The 6,036-nt window shown below is 41.3% G+C and overlaps 1 protein-coding gene across 2 annotated transcripts in view; it reads left to right on the forward strand.

The window, feature by feature from the left end:
- The first annotated feature begins 1,840 nt into the window (after positions 1 to 1,840).
- The window catches only part of LOC122543931 (zinc finger protein 239-like), a 27,532-nt gene continuing 23,336 nt past the window's right edge, over positions 1,841 to 6,036 (forward strand). Inside the window, exon 1 of one of the 2 annotated variants that reach the window (XM_043682868.1) lies at positions 1,841 to 2,639. The gene's annotated coding sequence lies outside the window, so the exon portion shown is untranslated. The remainder of the gene's footprint in view (positions 2,640 to 6,036) is intronic. The other variant, XM_043682867.1, reaches the window with a different exon arrangement.

Genomic DNA, 6,036 nt, shown 5'->3' on the forward strand with positions numbered 1-6,036 from the left:
GTCATCTACAAAATTCCATGCAAGGACTGCCACAAACACTACGTAGGACAAACAGGAAGAAAGTTAGCCACCAGGATACATGAACACCAGCTAGCCACAAAAAGACACAACAAAGAAATGTCTGGATAGCAAACCTACAGCTTAGCGAGCAAACCTACACCCTAAACCTCAACCTGAGCTACAAACCTTGCTAATACCTATAAGCTAAACTAAGTATAGCCTAATAAACTAGGAGAGTAGGGTACCAGCTCTTTAAGTATCCCTGCAGGCTACTCCGATGTACTGCTACAAAGTGGCTTCCTTTATACAAAAGTCTACAAAAACATTGCATGTTCTTAATTAGACAGATAACAGTGAAAGACAATAATTCATAAGGAAGAAAAGTTAATTAACAGATATGTGTGCACTTGACTAATCACGCCTGCAGGCCTTCAGCTATCCATCAGGTGGGAAAAACATGCCCACCTTGCTAGCGAGATAAACTCCTATCATAAAGAGGTCCAGTCTGAGCTAATTGGAGAGTTCATGAAGTAACTTTGCACAGCTCACATGTCTGATACAATTGTTTTACGAAATAGCTTCTTAGCAAGGAGGGCAAACATTTGGCCATAAAATGGCTTCCCAACAGATTGTGTCAGAATCTCTTCAATGTTAGGTTTAGAGTAATTTTAAACTGGGAGCAGACTCCTGCTTTTTATCTTAAGCACAGAATCATTCTGTACCTGAGGCTGAAATGTTACTGCCAGGCTGTATTTAAAATGATTAATTAGTCTTGAATTAAACATGCCTTCTTTTCAAGTTTGTGATTCAAATTCAAATAAGACATAAGATCTGACTAATTAGAATTGACAGTGGGGCAGTCATGGTCTGTAAAAAGAGCAAGTAAATTAAAGCTTTATCAATATTACATTTTACAGAGTTTGCATTTCATAACCAGTAATGGCTACTTAATATCATCATAAAGTCCCAAAATGCAATTAAATTCAATCCATAACAGATAAGCAGTAAGAGTTAATTTTCTACTGGCACCAACAAGCTCAACACTAAAATGGTCGGTCTCTCTCTCTCTCTCTCTCGTGTCCTTTTGAACTCTCAAGTCAGGGTTTTGTAACAGCAAAGATGTCTTTCTCTGTGTCTGCCCTATTTACAAGGGGTAAAAGAATCCATTATAATTAACAGCATCTGACCGTTAATTACAAAGTTTTTGATAGTACTGAGTTTCATTTCAGGGTCAGAATCGAACACTGTCATTACAAGGGAAGGGCTGTGAATGTTATCACTTGGTGTCCTGTTCACACAGATTCATCAATGCTAAGGCAAATGTTCTTAATTGTCTTACAGCATTCTGTTATCACTTGGTGAGCCCAGATATCCCTATCTTCTTCATTCCTTGAGATCCCTCCTTTTTCTAAGCCTTCCTGCCTGTCTATTTTCTAATGCAGTAAATGTGTTCTATAATTCAGCATGACATTTTAGTCTAAATGTTTAAAGACAAGTTTTAAGGCTATAGACATTCCTGAAGAATGGCTTATGCCCGAAACGTCGATTCTCCTGTTCCCTGGATGCTGTCTGACCTGCTGCGCTTTTCCAGCAACACATTTCCAGCTCTGATCTCCAGCATCTGCAGACCTCACTTTCTCCTATAGACATTCTCCTCCCCTTTTTGCCCTCCTGATTTCCTTAAGTATACCCCTACTGCCTTTGTAACTTCTAAGGATTCACTGGATCTCTCCTGTCTATACTTATCATATGCTTCCTTCTTTTTCTTCACCAAAACCTCAATTTCTTTATTCATCCACCATTCCCTACACCTTTCCTTCACCCTGGGGATATCGTTCCAAGTTAAAAAGGTGCATGCTTGGAGGGATACATGTAGATGCTGATCTTATGATGAACCTGCTGTACTTCTTTTCTAGCTCGTTGGAATTCTGGGTTTAGAAAGTGTTTTGGATGAACCTTGTGCTGTGTACACTGTGCTGCTAGTGTGCATTGATGATGAAGGGAATGACTGCTAAAGGGGTTGGATGGATTGGCAATCATATTTTGTCTTGGATGGTGTCAAGCTTCTTAAGTTTTGTTGAAGCTGCACTTACCAGGACGAGCAGAAGGTAGGCACTGGGGAGACAGGAAGTGCTTTACTTGCCAGCAAAAATCTGAGCTTCCGACTTACTTTTGCAGCCATTATATATATGGCTGGTCCACACAGTTTCTAGTCAGTAATCATCCCCAGGATGCTGCTACATTTGTAGATACGGTATTCATAATAAGGGTTTTCAGTGCAAAGGTGTGCCTGGGTCCGCTGATACAATTTCACTCTAGCGACGGCTTTACATAAAATGTGTATCCCAGATTTATTACTGAGCCTTTCAGACCTCTGCCTATACCTTCCAGCAGCAAAGTGGATAATGACACCAGACTTTGAATCCTCAGTGGCAGTTACCCAGCATTCTTAGCGGGGCGGTAAATCCCCAAACAATAGTGCGCAGGCGTGATGTCATGCCATGTATGGAGCATGCGCGGAGATTGTGGAGGTGACGGGCGGAGTTTTCTTCCTCGGATCCGCAAACGGTAAGAATGAAGCGGCCCTGAAGGAGCGATGGATCCGGTTGATGAACGGGAAGGCTTCATAAATATGTTTTGTAAGTTTCGGACTCCTAAATAGATTTTTCGGTCCCGTTGTTTGCACAGAGCGAGGCCGCAGCTCACAGCGTTAGGCTGGAGTTAACGGTAGCCATTTTTAATAGCCCCCCCAGTGCAGCGGGGCGCGTGCGCAGTTGCCTTTTTATTTAGCAAATTATTTTTCCAATGATTGAGATTCCAAGAAGTAGTTTCAGAAAGGCCACAACTTGTCCATGAAACTGCATTTGTCATTCAGGCCCAATGACTTACGGATGAAACAGGAACAGTGGTGGAGAAGGCAGTTATGTTCTGCAGTTGCCATGACCTTGTTCCATATCTAGCCCCTTGTGTCCTATCACAGCTCTGTTCAGTGATGGCTTTTGTAAACTTCGTTTGCAGAATACTAGAAGAGGATTTCTCAGAAAATCAAATGAAAATTAAACATCAATCTGAGAGTCATGCTCACATTAACGCTTCAGTTAAACAATGACATACTAACACATTTATATACTTATGCACAGGCACTCTCAAAGCAACTCATACTCACATTCACAATCTGTCTTAAACACACTACAAGCAAGCACACATTAACTCTCATACTCATGCACTTATTGAATCACATGAGCAATCTAATATGTACACACACCCACTCATTTCACATATGCTCACACTCCTGTCACACCAGCAAGCACGCCCACACATTCTCTCTCAAACTCATTCATTCAGATTTAGACACTCACACTCATACTTAATATGCTCATCCCTTTCACTCATTCTCATTACGCTCTTGCTTTCACAATCTCTTCTTATGCATGCACTCAGAATCACTCTCACGCAATCACATTCACTGACACTATTCACTTTCATGCAGTCTCTCACATACACACTCCTACATGCAAATACATATATTCATTCTCACACACAAACACTAATGAGACACCCATATACAGAGTCTTTTTTACATGCTGACAGGTGCATTCACACAGACATGGTGTCACATGCACATAATCACATACTCAACCATGCTCTCTCATCCACACTCATGCATGTGTGCACCCATGTGTATGTTCACGCACACATAGAATCCCTACTGTGTGGAAGTACCCATATGTGTACACATACTGACACTTAAACATACACTCGTACTTGTAAACTTTCACATGCTAGCATATGCTCTTGTTCACACGCACTCTTACACTTACAAACGCACACATTCATGGTCACTCTTGCATAAAGAATAACAATTACGTGGCAGTGAGTTACAGTTGGGTGTGAATTGCAGACTGAAATCTAATCAAGGGGATTGGAGTGGTTTGCATATTGAATAACAGATAATTGGGAATTAGTTGCAGTCTGGAATCTAATCAAGGTGTTCAAGTAGTTTATATACTTCTGAGAGTGAGTTACAAACTGAAGTCTAATTGAGGTGGTTTAATGTGCGGACTGTGCAGTTGGACTGTGGGACTTGGGTGTCCTGTGCATGAAAAAAGTTGGTTTGCAGGTGCAACAGGTAATCAAGGCAAGTAGAAAATTGTTCTTCATTGCTAGAGAAATGGAGTTTAAAAATAGGGAGGTTATGCTGCAGCTGTATAGGGTGCTGGTGAGGCCACACCTGGAGTACTGTGTATAAGTTTGGTCTCCTTACTTGAGAAAGGATGTACTGGCATTGGAGGGGGTGCAGAGGTGTTAAAGTACAGATTTGAGACGGCACAGGGAATCCCTTTATGGACTCAGACCTGTAAAGCCTTGGTTCATCCCGGAGATCGTTCTCTTTGGAAGTCTGGAATAAAAACCTCTTACAGACAGTTTAGTTTAATTTTAGTCATCCCCTTTATTCACTAATAGCATCACTGTTACGACATTACACTGATACCTATAAGCTAAACTAACTAGGTTCTAATAACCTAGGAGAGTAGGGTACTAGCTCTTCAAGTGCCCCGTCAGGCTACTCCGTTGTACTGATACAAAGTGGCTTCCTTTACACAAAAGTTTGCAAAAAAATTGTATGTTCTTAATTAGACAGATAACACTGAAAGACAATAATTCGTAAGGAAGAAAAGTTAATTGACAGATCTGTGTGTGCTTGACCAATCACTCCTCCAGGCCGAGAACTACCCATCAGATGGGAAGAACAAATCCAGCTGAGTTAGGCATCTGCTGGCAAGATAGGTTCCTATAAAGAAATACCAGTCTAAATTAAGTGGGAGATGTCATAAGGTAGGTCAGGCAGCATCCAAGGAGCAGGAGAATCGGCGTTTCTGGCATGAGCCCTTCTTCAGGAAGGCTCATGCCCGAAACGTCGACTCTCCTCCTCCTTGGATGCTGCCTGATCTGTTGCGCTTTTCCAGCAACACATTTTCAGCTCTGATCTCCAGCAGCTGCTGTCCTCACTTTCTCCTCGATGTCATAAGGTAACCTTGCACAGCTTCCATGTCTGATATCATTGTTTTACGAAATGGCTTCTTAGCAAGGAGGGCAAACCTTTGGCCATAAAATGGCTTCCTGATAGATTGTGTCAGAATCTCTTAGAATAATTTTAAGGCTTAGAATAATTTTAAGATGGGAGCAGATTTCTGCTTTTATCTTAAGCACAGAACCATTCTGTACCTGAGGCTGAAATGTTACTGCAAGGTTGTATTTAAAATTAATAATTAGTCTCGAATTAAACATGCCTTCTTTTCAAGTTTGTGATTCAAATAAGACACAAGATCTGACTAGTTAGAATTGACAGTGGGGCAGTCTGTAAGGTGTTCCTATCTTTTTTGCATTCCTTAAGTTCCCCCCTTCTTCTGAGCCTTCTTGCCTGTCTATTTTCTATGCAGTAACTGTGTTCTATAATTCAGCATTACATTTTAGTCTAAATGTTTAAAGACAAGTTTTAAGGCTATAGACTTTCTCAGAGGAGATTCACTAGGTTGATTCTGGAGTTGAGGGGGTTGGGTCATGAGAGATTGAGTGGACTGGAAGAATGTGGGGCGATCTTGTAGAAACATAAAATTATGAAGGAAATAGATAAGGTAAAAGCAATGAGGTGGTTTCCACTGGCAGGTGAAACTAGAACTAGGTGACATAGCATCAAAATAAGGGAGAGCAGATTTAGGATTGAGTTAAGGAAGAACTTCTCTTCCTAAAGGGTTGTGAATCTATGGAGTTCCCTGCCCTGTAAAGCATTTGAGGCTGCCTCATTGAATGTTTTTAAGGCAAAGATAGGCAGATTTTTGATCAGTAAAGTAATTGAGGGTTATGGTGAGCAGTTGAGTAAGTGGAGGTAAAAACAATGACTGCAGATGCTGGAAACCAGATTCTGGATTAGTGGTGCTGGAAGAGCACAGCAATTCAGGCAGCATCCGAGGACAGGCAAAATCGACGTTTCGGGCAAAAGCCCTTCATCAGGAATAAAGGCAGAGAGCCTGAAGC

Source organism: Chiloscyllium plagiosum, chromosome 45, assembly GCF_004010195.1.
Source record: "Chiloscyllium plagiosum isolate BGI_BamShark_2017 chromosome 45, ASM401019v2, whole genome shotgun sequence".
Classification (NCBI taxonomy): Eukaryota; Metazoa; Chordata; class Chondrichthyes; order Orectolobiformes; family Hemiscylliidae; genus Chiloscyllium; species Chiloscyllium plagiosum.